This window comes from Sus scrofa, chromosome 6, assembly GCF_054392235.1.
Source record: "Sus scrofa isolate SSC_HxYL_T2T_F1_AM1 chromosome 6, Sscrofa_HxYL_maternal_Yorkshire_Landrace_v2.0, whole genome shotgun sequence".
Classification (NCBI taxonomy): Eukaryota; Metazoa; Chordata; class Mammalia; order Artiodactyla; family Suidae; genus Sus; species Sus scrofa.
The window spans coordinates 24,878,649-24,894,473 of record NC_139388.1 but is presented as its reverse complement, the minus strand read 5'-3'; the positions used below and the strand labels follow the sequence as shown (position 1 = coordinate 24,894,473).

The 15,825-nt window shown below is 37.2% G+C and overlaps 1 protein-coding gene across 17 annotated transcripts in view; it reads left to right on the top strand.

Moving 5' to 3' along the window:
- Nucleotides 1-15,825, top strand: part of CDH8 (cadherin 8) — a 1,221,794-nt gene that overhangs the window by 636,051 nt on the left and 569,918 nt on the right. For 2 of the 17 annotated variants that reach the window (XR_014805726.1, XM_084959950.1), the window contains one exon: nucleotides 10,668-10,778. The exons of the other annotated variants lie outside the window; for them this stretch is intronic. The gene's annotated coding sequence lies outside the window, so the exon portion shown is untranslated. The remainder of the gene's footprint in view (nucleotides 1-10,667; nucleotides 10,779-15,825) is intronic. 17 annotated transcript variants of the gene reach the window in all.

Sequence of the window (15,825 nt, the reverse complement as noted above, 5' to 3'; positions counted from 1 at the left end):
ATAATTTACTCAAATATATCATATTTTATTCTATTTTTCTTCAGCTGAATCTGTTCTCTGATTTAATTTATGCATTTAATTCTTTTTTTTTGTTTTATCTTTTTTTTTTTTTTTTTTTGCCATTTCTTGGGCCGCTCCTGAGACATATGGAGGTTCCCAGGCCAGGGGTCCAATCAGAGCTGTTGCTGCCAGCCTATGCCAGAGCCACAGCAACTCGGGAACCGAGCCGCGTCTGCAATGTGCACCACAGCTCAGGGCAACGCCGGATCCTTAACCCACTGAGCAAGGGCAGGGACTGAACCCGCAACCTCATGGTTCCTAGTCAGATTCGTTAACCACTGAGCCACGACAGGAACTCCTATGCATGTAATTCTTATATTAAGTAGCTTGTTTGCTGCCTTTTTAAATACTTTTTTGTTTTCTTCATTTTTAAAAGTTTGAGTCGAATATACTATTCTATAGGTTTTTGTTGTTAAAATTAGTTCTATTGTCCAATTTCCTTGGGATTCTAATCCTCCAATATGGTATGTCTGTTTATCCACATTCATGGCAGATGGTTATCTCATCTGTTTGGTAAAATGAGAGGTGGTGGGCTCATCTACTCAGAGCTTTTTCTGTGAGAACAACCTACCTTTATAAGAGTGAACTTCAAAGCGAGGTTTACATTTGTTTTATCAGGCACCCTAAAATTATCACTGGTCTATGACCATGTTTTATGTTAATTTCTTAACTCTGGCATCCTGGACCATATGGGTAGTATACATTTAGCCTGTGTGAAGCATGAGCCCACTCTGTTTCCCAAGTGAGGGCTGCATGGTGTATTTGTGTGTTCGCATGTTTTCCAAGAGCCCAAGTGGAAACAGACAGCCTGCTTTGCCATTTCTCTGCATGTTAGATGGAATTTTCCCCAAAATTTTTCTAAGGGAAGTTCTCAACAGTATGTATAGACTTCGTCACAGTTTCTTCAAACTTCCTAGTCCAAGACTTGGTCATCTTGGCTTCCCCTTTCCCCTTCTCCTCCCTCTTATTTTTCTCTGTCTCCTCCTCCTTCTGACAGCTCCCTCCCTCTGAGGGCAGCCACAATGCTAATTCATATGGTTAATACTGTTATTTCCTTTTCACGTCTTAACTCCCAAAGATGTATTCTGTTACTAAACTCAGATTGTATTCACATTTTTTTATTCTTGCTACATAGCATAGAGCTTCTCTAAGGATTTATTTCTGGAGGAATTTAGGTTAACTTAGTCACCTTAGTCTGCCATATTCCTGTGCTGTTGGTTTAACGTATTATTTTTCATTTAATTCTCTCCACAATCTTAGGAGATAGATAAATTGTCCCCATTTGAATCCTTGATTGTTTTAATCTATAAATGAATAGGGTAATTTCTCTAATTTTCACAACCCCTAAGTGGCACATTTGAGATTGGGGCTCTAATCCAGTAGACCACACCGTTCAGAATTTTACTCCTATATCAACATGTTCCCCAGTCAGATGGACCAGAATTATAGGCACAGATTATTAGATTATAAACCTGGTGAACTCTCTGGACCGTTTGAGGATTATAAGATAAAAATGAGGACGTTGGCACCCAGCAAGGAGAAATGATCTGCCCCATACCCAAAACCTATGAATTTTAGAACCCCTGATGGAACACATTTCTTTTTCCTTGAAGTGCTCTGATTCCCTATCTTGCCCCCACCACCACACTCACACATCTTACTTGCAGTTGACAAAATATAGATTTGCTATGAAATACAATTTAGACACTAGAGATAGATGCCACCTGCCTCTGCAGTCTCAGGAGAAGGTTGAAAGGCATCATCACAACCTCCCTAAATGCATGTTTCAGCTCGGTGATGTCGACACTTAAAGCTCCCAACAGACAACAAAGGGGAAATTATAGGCGAGAGATGTCTTTTCTTGGAAGGCACCCATTCTGTGTCATCCCTAAAGGTCTTAAAAGAGTCTATGGGTGCTATTGGAAATATCAGTAAAAGAGACTGGCAGTGTAGAAATGGAAAAAAATATATGCACCAAACACAACCTCCAAGTGTATGGCTCATGCTTTTCTGAGAAAAACAAATGTATTTTTACGTCTCCCTGGGTGGGCCTGTTATTCATGATGGATACAGAGAGTCTTAGTAACAGCTGGTGAACAAAGAATGAACAGTGTCTAAACTAGAATGCTAATGCTTTGGGGAAAATGCAGTCACAAGAATGTTCCTTCATAATAACATTTATATTATTAATAACTTTTACACTAGCTCCATTTATTTTAACTAGGATTTATTCAAACAGAAATTTTTAACAATTGTAACTGTGTCACTTAATCCCTAAAATGATCCATTCAGGGGACAGAGCCATAGATTTATGTTTTTATTTCTCAGATGAAGAAACTGAAGTTTATAGAGCTTACTTAGCATCATATCATGTCAACAGTGATTGAACCAGGTCTGGAATCCAGGACTTTTAACTGCCTCACACACAAACCAGCTGCCAGTTCACAACTTCTGTGTTTCCACAGGCCCACAGAAACTCTCATTTAATCTGCTTGACCCACATTCACATACACACACCATTCATTCATTCATTCATTATTTTACTTCTGAGACAAATCATTGTTGAGTGCCTGCTCTTTGTTAGATTGTTAGGTAAATCATGTATATTTGACATTGACAAACTTATTCAACCCCAACTACCACTCTGGAAGTTACTGTTCATATTCTCATTCTCCACAGGGGAAATATGGAGTCACAACCCTGTGGTTTTGGTTACAGAACTAGAATTGGGTAGTGAGGCTTCTAGGTGATGCCCTAGAAATAAATACAGACATTTTGAGATGTCTTTCTCTCTCTCCCTCTCTCTCTCTCTCTCTCTCTCTCTCTCTCTCTCTCTCTCTCTCACACACACACACACACACACACGCACACACTTTATAGAGAAGTTGCTTGGGTTAAATGATGTAATGTGTGTTGAATTTGCTATCATTGCATTGTATTTCTAATGTGATTCCCAGAGTTCAAGTTCCCATATGAGCTAGTAAAATACTCATAGCGTGTTCACCTTCCCTGTATTCCATTAGCAGCCTGACATAAACACACCATGTTCAAACTTAAACAAGTAACATACATTCTGCTTAAATGACAAATTGTGTTTAGGACATTTTGGCAAGTTTCAGACTTGGGTCCTCTGAGATAGAGCACCTGCCTTTAAGGTGCTTCTTGTGCAGTAAAGGTGATACAAAGGTCACTAATAATAGAAGCACAGGAGTACAGTGAGTCAGCAGTTGTGCTTAATTCCTTCTTGATTCTGTAGTTCCTCAGCCCATATGTTCCACCTAATAGACAATGCATAAGTACTTTGTAAATGATTGAATGGATACATGCATTTCATTCAGGCCAAATTTGTAATTTTTTTGTAACTTTGGTGAATTGATAATGAATTTAGTGTCTTAAGTAAATTACATGTTTTTATTTTTTAAATTAAAATATAATTGATTTGCAACATTGTGCCAATCTCTGCTGCATAGCAGAGTGACTCAGTTTTATGTATACACACACACATATGTGTGTATGTGTATTCTTTTGTATATTCTTTTCCATCATGGTCTGTCTTAAGAGATTGGATATAGTTCCCTTGTTTATCCTTCTAAATGTAATAGGTTGCATCTATGAATCCTAAACTCCTAGGCTATCCCACTCCCTCCATCCTCTCCCTTGGCAAGCACAAGTCTGTTCTCTATGTCCACGGTTTGTCTATGTTTTGTAGTTAGGTTCATTTGTGCCATATTTTAGATTCCACATATAAGTAATATCATATGGTATTTGTCTTTCTCTTTCTGACTTACTTATTATGACAATCTCTAGGTCCATCCATGTTCCTGTGAATGGCATGGTTTTCTTCTTTTGTATGGCTGAGTAGTATTCCATTGTATATGTGTACCACATCTTAATCCATTCATCTTTTGATGAGTATTTAGGTTATTTCCATGTCTTGGCTATTGTGAATAGTATGGCTGTGAACATAGGGGGACATGTATGTTTTTGAATTACAGTTTTGTCCAGATATATTCCCTGGTGTAGGGTTGCTGAATCATATAATAATTCTATTTTTAGTTTTAAGTAAATTATATTTTACCTTCATAAATGAGGTTTTGAAGTAGGTGATTTCTAACATCTCATACAGTTTTAACTTTTTCATGTCCCTTTTGTCCTAGATTTCTGTGCTTTAGCAATATCAGCTCTTTCAAATTCTCAGATATGCAAAGCTCTGTCTCATCACACAGGGTTTCCTTTTCCTGAATATTCTTCTGTCTTTTAGAACCCATTGCTGTTAGTTTCTGTTGGTTTCTATAACAAATTGCCAGAAACCTGTTAGCTTAGAATTGTAGAAATTTATTATCTTAGAGTTTTGGAGCTCAGAAATCCTAAGAATCAGGGCATTGGCAGGGGAGTTCTGTAAAACGGAGTCCTTTCCCTTGCTTTTTGCTGCTTTTTGCAGGAGGATGAGTCCTTGGCTCAGGACTGTCTTCCTTCATCAAAGCCAGTAACCTCCCCCTTGTGCTTCCATCAGTCCTCATGTGGCTTTGTGTCCCTGTGTGCTCTTCTCTCCCTCTACTTTCGTTGTCACATTGCTGCTTCTGACTCCAACCCTCCTGCCTCTCATTAGAAATCTACTGTACATTGGGTCCATCCTGATGATCCAGGAACTTCCCCCAGTCTCAAGATTTTTAACTTAATCACCTTAGCAAAGTGATTATCATCTTTTCCAAGTATAGTAACATATGGGCAGATCCAGGAATGAGGATGTGACTACCTGTGGTGCCATTATTCAGTGCACTGCACCGTCCTTAACTACCTCCCTTCTTCATGTCAACTCCTGCTCGTTTTGCAGACTTCAGCCAAGGGGTCACATCCTTAAAGATGCTCTCTCTCACCCCCCGTGTCAAAGAGATAGTCGTATATTCTTAGAAAACTACCTTTCTCTCATGTATAGCACTGCTTAGATTTTTATACATTCATATGTGTGAGTACTTAACCAAAGGTTTTTTCCCTTTCTGGAGTATAAGCTTCAGGAAATCAAGGGATATGTTTGTTTTACTCACTATAAATTCCATGCCTGTACCATGATAGGTACTTAGTAAATATCCCTTTTTTGAATGAGTGAGGCGTGAATAACTGCCCTCTAACTTTTTAGGAAGATCTCATTCATACTCCCCCAACCCAGAGGTGAGAGGTCAGGTTCCAGCAGTGGCACCAGAGAACTCTCCATAAGCCATTATCAAAGTGAATACAAACACACTTTCTTTTATTGTGGTTCCCTTTATTGTGCTTTGAAGCTACTGCTTTTTTTTTTTTTAAACAAATTGAAGGTTTGTGGCATCCATGCATTGAACAAGTGTATTGGTGCCATTTTTCCAACATCATTTGCCAGTTTTCGTTCTCAGTGTCGTATTTTAGTAATTTTCACAATATTTCAAACTTTTTCATTATTATTAAATTTGTTATGGTGTTCTTTGATCTGCGATATTTGATGTTACTATTGCAAAAAGACTAACACTGAAAGCTCAGATGATGGTTAGCATTTTTTTAGTAATAAAGTACTTTATTTACTTTTTAATATATTTTATTTTTAAAAATTATTTCCCCAATGCAGTTTTTTTTCCTACTGTACAGCATGGTGTCTAATCTCTTACAATGGAGCATGATAATGTGAGAAAGTAGAATGTGTACATGTATGTGTAACTGGGTCACCATGCTGTATAATAAAGTACTTTTAAATTTATGTACATTTTTTAGATATAATGCACACTTGATAGACTACAGTATAGTGTAAACATAATTTTTATATGCACTGGGAAACCAAAAAGTCTGTGTGACTTGCATTATTGCAATATTCATTTTATTGTAGTAATCTGGAACCAAACCTGCAGTATCTCCACGGTACATCTATATATGAAGAACTTACTCTGATTGACCTATCTCATTAAGATGTTTAGTTGTTCCACTCTACATTTCCTTAAAAAACATATTAACCAATAACCCATTAAGTTATTCTTCTGAAACTTTAACTTGCTCTCTCTATAGACATGAATTAAGTAGGTTAAATGATATAAATACAGCCTCTAGATATGGTATGTAAGTCTACAACATTAAAAATGCACATTATTCTCTCTTAGCTTTTAAAAAACATGCAGTGCTTTTTACTTCTAGTTGTCCTTCTCATTCCTTCTATGTGATGATGGCTGCAGCAAGTTGGGAAACAGATTCCTGTAAGCATTATGCATTATTTAGTATGAATTTACATACTATTCTGTTTTAAGTGCTTTACAAGTGTCCTATAAATACAGGGAACTATTTGACTGTCTGGGCAGAGAGGAAAAGCAAGTTTGGAAAAAGAATTTGCAGAAAGATACAGGGTCCATTTCTAAAATACAACATTCTTTCCCTTGTCCTCTGATAATTACAAATTCTATTCTTTGTACATTGATTTGAAAATTTTAAATGGATTAAAATTGTGCATCACACATATACATTTTATAAACACTCAGTGTTTTATTTCACTGTAATATTTATATTGGGATATTTCATAAAAGGTTGTAGATTGCCACCCCTCTCTCTAATCTATATCATTAGCATTTTGTGTTCATGTTAAATAACATAAGAAAATACTTTACATGGAAGTTATCTTTCAAAAGTAGCCTACAGAAAGGCAAAAGTAGGTAAACATATTGAGACTCTTTTCATATGGAATAGATGCGTTAGAGAAAAATGATGTTGGATTACAGAGGGATTTAAATGCCACCCAGAAAGGGATTGCCTATTTTCTAAAGAAAATTAAGATTGTATTGAAGGGTTTCTAGATAGCAAAAGAAGATTGAGTTATGGAACAAAAAGCAAGATTGGTGATATAGAGGAAAGTTTGAATGAAAGAAAAGAGGAAACCATTTAGGTTGTTACAAGCATCCAAGCTAAATATAAGACCTTGGTCTAATCAGTGGCAGTTGGATAGAGAAGAGCCAGTGTTTTGAGTGAAAACCATTTGATTGAAGTAAAAGAAAACTCGTTAACGTTTTAAGTCATGGGAACAAATAATTTGTCAAATCAGAATCGATTACCTGGACCATTTCATTCTAAAGATGATGATGATATAGCTAGAAAATCAGTTTTTGGTATGAAGTCAAGTTTTAAGAACATTAATATATACAGAAAGAAAATACTTCTTGAATTTGGCAGTGAAGATGACATCTTGACACCTTACTCATTATACAAAATGATACCCTCTCAACATGTTTCTTTTGTCTTGATGCCCTAAAAGTGACATTATTCTATCCATGGCTGAACATCAGTAAAAGCTGATTAATGCCTGCTTCACATCATGGTGGATGGCATTCTTTTCCCATTATGTGCCAAGAGGAGATCTTCAGTTCTAAGGTCTCATTCTTAAAGCCGGTGTTGTATGCCATGGTCTTGAAAGTCTGATAGAAAATTCAAATGTTGCTCTCATAATTTCTTAAAAGAAAGTAAAAAAAAAGATTATTTCCTTATTTCTCTAATATTGTTATATAACCAAAATTTATCATTTTAGAATGACTTTCCATGTGCCACGTTGGTTTTTAATGTCTTAATTCAAAAATCCTGTGATGGGATCGCTATGACTATAGGTACAATAAAGGTGGAAGAATAGGATTAAATGTGGTAAAGGCCTGTGTTTCCAAGTTCACATTCTATTTAGCATCAGTTGCACAGTTTTCCTAGTATATCAACGTGGTCAGTAATGAAGGTCCTACACGGGGTCATGTGCTAGATCAATGAGAGAGGGAAAGAACTTCTCCTCCCGACCTAATGCTATCTTTAGGATTCTCAAAGATCTTGGGCAGTGGGAAGTTTTAGGCATTTCATCAAACCATTTAACATACCATTTTTTTTAATTCGGTCAAAATGCGAAAAAGATAGAATGGAGAATATCTGAGCACACCCTGAGTTGGGGAGAGGATATATTGTCTTCTTCAGCAGGAATAATCACCACCCAGGTGGTCAAGTACTCTCATAGGAGAGGACCACCTTAGTACCACATTAATCTGGAAAGGAGATGAGGATCACAACTATTAAGAATGGAGAAATGTTAACACTAGTTGCGAAAGCAGTAGCAAAAAGCATACATCATTATTGAGGTGGAATATAAAGCCACTGTCAAAGCCAGAGAAGAGCAGCTTCTCACCCTTATTTCTAGAGACGAGCATAATAGCCAGACGACCATAATGCTAGTTTATATATGACACACTTAGAGCTTCCTAAAATCAGCTGGCAGCAATTTCAGGAGGGAAACAGTGCCCACAGTTCTGTGGGATCATCAGAAATGAAGGATCTTATTATAAATTTTGTCAACCTATGGGATGCTTTGGGTTCCTGTTACTAAGGAAATGTACCAGCGTATTGTTAGCTATTTAACTCATCTCAGTTATGTGCACATTGAAATGACTCAAAGAGGAAGATGATAATAGGAATTAAGGGGGGGAAACATTATCAGATATACGAGGTCCTTTGGAGGGCATCTTTTATGCATTTCACTCAATTCTGAAAGCCAGATGCTTAGCTCAGACCTTGTCAAAAAGAGCTCTGCATCTAAGAGGGAAGTACACACCCAGAAGTACACACACTGGCCACCAGAAAGTGATTTGTGCTGAAAGGATGGGAAGTAATCCCTCCTTCACCTTTGCTTCACTGGCATTGTATTTGCAATTCTAAAAGGAGCCAGTCAGGTTCCTTTCTAGAATCTAACCGTCATTTTATGCCAATGCCCTCAGTCTGTCTGCCACAGAGTATGCACCTACTGTTAAAGACATAATTTGTTCACTAATCCATTCAATGAGCAAATGGAGAAATTAAATGGCCTTAAATTTTTTTTTTTTTTTTTTTTTTTGGTCATAGAGTGCTTAATGCTTAACCAAATAAATATTGCTGAAAAATAGAAATGTCTGTGAGGACATGGGCTGTGCGAACCCTCTTTGGTCCACCTTCACTATCTCATACGGTATGTGGTCTACACTGGCCACCCAAATGATTGCTAGAATGACTTGAAATCGGGTGAATTAAATGGAAGAGTTGGTAGATTGTAGGAACACTCTGAACTGCTAGCAGTCTTGTCGACATGTGTTACTGGTGTTGCTGGGTTTATACAATTTCAGTAGCAATAAAAATAGTCTAGGAGGCCCAAAAGAGATGTGTGCTTTGGTTTAAAGCCCTCCAGATTTCAAAGTGAATAGATTTATTTGGGTGATTGTGAGAGAGGATTTTCAAGTAATCACTAGGGAATGTTCAGTTTAATTGTGTTGCATCTGGTGCTGACTCTGTCTCCCTCCCCCACCCCGCCAAAATAATTTTCTCTTTGGTATTGTGTGTCTTGGATAAGACCAAACGATTCATTATTGCTTTTCTTCTTTCATTGCGTAGGCTATATTCCTTCTATAACTTCATTATCTATTTATTTTAAACCATAATGATTTTAGTAGGTTTTGATTATGTGCTAGACTTACTTAAACCCTTAAACTATACTCCACTGAGGTCCAAATCATTATAAGTCCCACAGTACATTATTGGAAACTGAGGCTTAGGTTAAGTGACTTTCCCAGGGTCACATAATTAGTAAATATTCAAGTCAAGTCCTAAATTCCAAAGGTCATATTCTTTATTTATTAAAACAAGTTTTTCTCAGCAGTTACCACTTTTTTACTTCATTATATTTGCTGCATTCACTCGCCATATATAATAACATTTATCTAAATTATTTAGTGTATTTTTAACTAAAAATTAAATCATCATATTCATTTTTATAAAACTATTTAAATTTATATCTATATTGCTACCAGGGATATTAAATCAATATTATTTGCCAGAAACAGAAAGATATTATAAACATTAATACAATAAAAGGAAAGTAATGTGATTATATTCTTATGGGACATTGATGCCTATAGGGAGGCATTGAGCGTGACAGCTGTTATCAAAGTATAGGCTTGTATAAATGTGGTTTAGAAAATATCAGACACATGTTATCATCGTTGACATGGTCTCCTAATCAAGCGAAAAATGCAGTTGAAGTGAGAATAGTTCACTATATATTTTAATATCATTTAGTGCTATGTTTATGAGCCAAAAGACTCTCCCATCTAAATCATGGTTTCTGGTACCCTACTTTGAAAAACATGAGAGTTTTATATCTGACTTTCAAGCACAGCTCTTTAGGGCAGCCAGGGATATGTTGGTGCAAATAGAGAATAGAAACCTCCATTTAGAAAAAAAAATATTACTAATTCTGCCATCCGAAATGCTAATGTTTTTATACTGCCAGCCAAGTTCTGGACCCAGCATCCACTTAAACAAATGGCAAATAAGATAGACAAGGCAGTGTGTGAACAGTGATGGAGTTCAACCAGGTCATGAAGTTACAAGAATCAAAAGCTCTGTTGTACTAAAATTTCTTATAAGTGTCAGATCTATTTATTTTCCTTGGTAAAACCAATTTTTTTCTCTCTAGTAAGTTTGACTCCCTGGAGTTCTGCAGCAGCCTACATCAAGGCCTACAATTTCACTTGTTAAATTATCTGATGAATATGAAAATGTTTTAATCAGTTTAAAATGTTTTTTTTTTGTTTGTTTGTTTACAGAGAACATCTACCAAATCTACCAATGTTTAAATCCTTAAGTTGTGATAGTTTCCGAGTAGCCCACTCTGGATTCATCTTATATCACACAAGGAAAGGATCTAACCATCTCAAGTAAGCAGCTTCCTCAGAAGTGGATAGTACACTCTTGCTTTAAAATACTTTATTTTAGGATATTTGGCAGGAATTTAAATATTGACTCTTTCATGATTTTTATTTTTTCCATTATAGTTTATTTATAGTGTTCTGTCAATTTCTACCTTACAGCAAAGTGACCCAGTCATACATATACATACATTCTTTTTCTCATATTATCCTCCATCATAAGTGACTAGGTATAGTTCCCTGTGCTATACAGCAGGATCTCATTGCTTATCCACTCCAAATGCAGTAGTTTGCATCTAGTAACCCCAGACTCCCAGTCCATCCCACCCCCTTTCTCTCCCCCTTGCAACCACAGGTCTGTTGTCCAAGTCCATGAGTTTATTTTCCTTGGAAAGGTTCATTTGTGTCATGTATTAGATTCCAGATATAAGTGGTATCATATGGTATTTCTCTTTCTGACTTACTTCACTTGGTATGAGAGTCTCTAGTTCCATTCATATTGCTGCAAATGGCCTTGTTTTGTTCATTTTTATAACTGAGTAGTATCCCGTTGTGTGTATATACCACATCTTCTTAATCCATTCATCTGTTGATGGACATGGAGGTTATTTCCATGGCTGGGCTATTGTGAATAGTGCTACAATGAACATGCGGGTGCGTGTATCTTTGTCTGGATATATGCCTAGGAGTGGGATTCTGGGTCATAAGATAGTTATATATTGAGTTTTCTGAGGTACCCCATACTGTTTTCCATAGTGTTTGTACCAATTTACATTTCCACCAACAGGGTAGAAGGGTATCCTTTTCTCCGCACCCTCTTTGGCATTTGTTATTTGTTGGCTTGTTAATCATGGCCATTCTGACAGGTGAGAGGTGATACTTCAGAGTAGTTTTGATTTGAATTTCTCTAATAATCAGTGATGTTGAGCATTTTTTCATGTGCTTGTTGGCCATCTGTATATCTTTGGAGAAATGTCTATTCAGGTCTTTTGCCCATTTTTCAATTGTGTTGTTGGTCTTTTTGCTGTTGACTTGTAAAGTTGTTTGTATACTTTAGAGATTAAGCCTTTGTCAGTTGCATCATTTGGAACTATTTTTTTTTCTTTTCTTTTGTCTTTTTAGAGCTGCACTGGTGGCACATGGAGGTTTCCAGGTGGGTCAAATCAGAGCAGTAGCTGCTGGCCTATGCCACAGCAACACAGAATTCGAGCCGTGTCTGTGACCTAAACCACAGCTCACGGCACCTCCAAATCCTTAGCCCACTGAGCAAGGCCAGGGATCGAATCCACATCCTTAAGGATACTAGTCAGTTTCGTTAACCGTTGAGCCACAACAGGAACACCTGAAACTGTTTTCTCCTGAAACTATTTTCTCCCATTCCTTAGATTGTCTGTTTGTTTGGTTGGTTATGGTTTCCTTTGCTGTGTAAAAGCTTGTCAGTTTGATTAGGTCCCATTGGTTTATTTTTGCTTTTATTTCTGTTGCCTTGGGAGACTGACCTAAGAAAACCTTTTTAAGGTTGATGTCAGAGAATGTTTTGCCTATGTTCTCTTCCTGGAGTTTGATGGTGTCTCGTCTTACATTTAAGTCTTTAAGACATTTTGAGTTTATTTTCATGCATGGTGTGAGGGTGTGTTCAAGTTTCATTGATTTACAGGTGGCTATCCAGTTTTCCCAGCACTACTTGCTGAAGAGAGTGTCTTTTTCCCATTTTATATTCTTTCCTTCTTTGTCTAAGATTAATAGACCATAGGTGTCTGTGTTTATTTCTGGGTTCTCAATTCTGTTTCATTGGTCTGCTTGTCTGTTTTGGTAGCAGTACCATACTGCCTTGATTACTGTGGCTTTCTAATATTGCCTGAAGTCTGGGAGAGTTATGCCTCCTGCTTGGTTTTTGTTCTTCAGAATTGCTTTGGCAACTCTGGGTCTTTTTTGATTCCATATAAATTTTTGGATTGTTTATTGTAGTTCTGTGAAAAATGTCATGGGTAATTTGATAGGGATTGCATTGAATCTGTAGATTGTGTTGGGTAGTATAGCCATTTTTATGATATTAACTCTTCCAGTCCAGGAGCATGGAATATCTTTCCATTTCTTTGCATCCTCTTTAATTTCCTTGATGAATGTTTTATAGTTCTCAGCATATAAGTCTTTCACCTCCTTGGTCTTTATTCCTAGGTATTTAATTTTGGGGGGTGTGATTTAAAAGGTATTGTATTTCTGTATTCCTTTTCTAATACTTCATTGTTAGTATACAGAAATGTAACCAATTTCTGAATGTTAATCTTGCATCCTGCTACTTTGCTGTATTTGTTGATCAGTTCAAGTAGTTTTTGTGCGGAGTCCTTAGGGTTTTCTATATATAGTATCATGTCATCTGTATACAGTGACAATTTTACCTCTTCTCTTCCAATTTGGATACCTTTTATTTCTTTTGTTTGTCATATTGCTGTGGCTAGGACTTCCAATACTATGTTGAATCAAAGTGGTGAGCGCCTGGAGTTCCCGTTGTGGCGCAGTGGTTAACAAATCCGACTAGGAACCATGAGGTTGTGGGTTCAGCCCCTGCCCTTGCCCAGTGGGTTAACGATCCGGCGTTGCCGTGAGCTGTGGTATAGGTTGCAGACACGGCTCGGATCCCACGTTGCTGTGGTTCTGGCGTAGGCTGGCGGCTACAGCTCTGATTAGACCCCTAGCCTGGGAACCTCCGTATGCTACGGGAGCGGCCCAAGAAATAGCAAAAAAGACAAAAAAAAAAAAAAAAAAAAAAAAAAAAAAAAGACAGTGGTGAGTGTGAGCATCCTTGTCTTGTTCTAGATTTTAGCAGGAAGGCTTTCAGCTTTTCTCCATTGAGCATTGTATTGGTTGTGGGTTTGTCACAACTGGCTTTTGCTATGTTAAGGTATGTTCCCTCTATACCCACTTTGATAAGAGTTTTTATCATGAATGGATTTGGACATTGTCAAATGCTTTTTCTGCATCTATTGATATGATCATGTGGTTTTTGACTTTTTTTTGTTGTTGTTAATGTGGTGTATTACGTTGATTGATTTGCATATATTGAACCATCCTTGTGAACCTGAGATGAATCCCACTTGGTCATGGTGTATGATCTTTTTTATATGTTGGATTCACTTGGCTAAAATTTTGTTGAGAGTTTTTACATCTGTAGTCATCAAAGATCATGGCCTATTGTTTTCTTTTTTGGTGGTATCTTTGGTTTTGGTATTAGGATGATGTTGGCTTCATAGAATGTCTTTAACAGACTCAGAGTCCCTTTTACTCTCTGGTCTCTCAGGAGCATTATGCTTGCTCAAGTTGAAGTCACACAAGCCTTCCTGGATTTGGGGTGTTTGTGTGGGGAGGTATTTATTAATTTATTTATATCACTGCAAGACTTTTTTATTTGTTTGGTCTAGAATTCATGCTACTACCCTTTTCCTGCTTTACCTATCTAACCAATTTCTGTTGTACAGTAGAGTGACCCAGTTTTATTTATATATATACATATATATGACTATATGAAAGATATATATATTTTCTCATATTGTCTTCTATCATGTTTATCATGAGAGATTGGATATAGTTCTCTGTGCTATACAGCAGAACCTCATTGCCCATCTAAATAATCTAAATGTAGTAGTTTTGGAGTTTCTGTTCTGGCTCACTGGTAACCTAAATGGTATCCATGAGGATGCAGGCTTGATCCCTGGCCTCACTCAGTGCGTTAAGGCTCTGGCATTGCTGTGAGCTGTGGCATAGGTTGTGGAAGTGGCTCATATCCCACTTTGATGTCCTCTGGTGTAGGCTGGTGGCTGCAGCTCCAATTCAACCCCTAGCCTGAGAACTTCTATAGGCCTCTAGGTGTGGCCATAAAAAAGAATAAATAAATAAATAAATAAATAAATGTAATAATTGGTGTCTGCTAACCCCAAACTCCATCCCAGTTCCTCCCTGTACCTCTTTGCATCCACAAGTCTGTTCTTTATGTCTGTGAGTCTGTTTCTGTTCTGTAGACAGGTTCATTTGTGCCATAGTTCAGATTCCACATATAAGTGATATTGTATGGTATTTGTCTTTCTCTTTCTGATTTAGTTCACTTAGTATGATAATCTATATTTGCATCCATGTTGCTGCAAATGGCATAATTTTGTTCTTTTCATTGTTGAGTAGTATTTTGTTGTATATCTGTACCACATCTTCTTCATCTGTTGAAGATCTTTTTTCAAACATTCTCTTTTTCCTTTGTGAATAATCTGTGATTTTTTGTTTGTTTGTTTGTATATATGTCCTGTAGTGGGATTGAAGTGCTGGGTCGTGTGGTAGTTCTATATTGACTTTTCTGAGGAACCTGTATACTGTTTCCATAGTGGCTGGAGCCATTTACATTCCCACCAACACTTTAGGAGAGTTCCCTTTTCTGCACACCCTCTCCAGCATTGTTGCTTGTAGACTTATTAACAGTGGCCATTCTGACCTGTGGGAGGTGATACCTCATTGTAGTTTTCATTTGCATTTCTCTAATAATTAGTGATGTTTATACCACCTTATTCATTTCCCCCATTGAGTACATTAAAACTGCACTAATCTATTTGTGTAACTTTTAATTAATGTGTTTCTCTCCTAATAGGCTGTAAGCCCACACAAGCAAGAGAATAGTTTTTAATTCTGCTACTACTACTACTACATCCCTGGTGCCAGGCACACTGTCTGGTGCAGAGTAGATGCTCATTACGTATTTATTAGATAAAGGTGAATGCACACATGGGGATTCATATTTAGGGAGGAAAGAGCCGTTTCCAATATAACCATACTGGCTTTCATATCAAACACACCAGACATTAAATAAAGCACAGTTGAAAGCGGCTTATTTGGGGACAAGTAGGTGAGATACAGGCGGCTATGTTGAAGCTGCGGTTTATTTTACTTTTTTATTCCTCGCTCTTGTAGGGTAACACCTGTGAACTGTTCATGCTAATTAGCATCACCTGGTGGTGATTGCTTAAGGAGAGCCTATGAATTAAGATCTTGATTGGATGACTGTTGATCTTTTTTC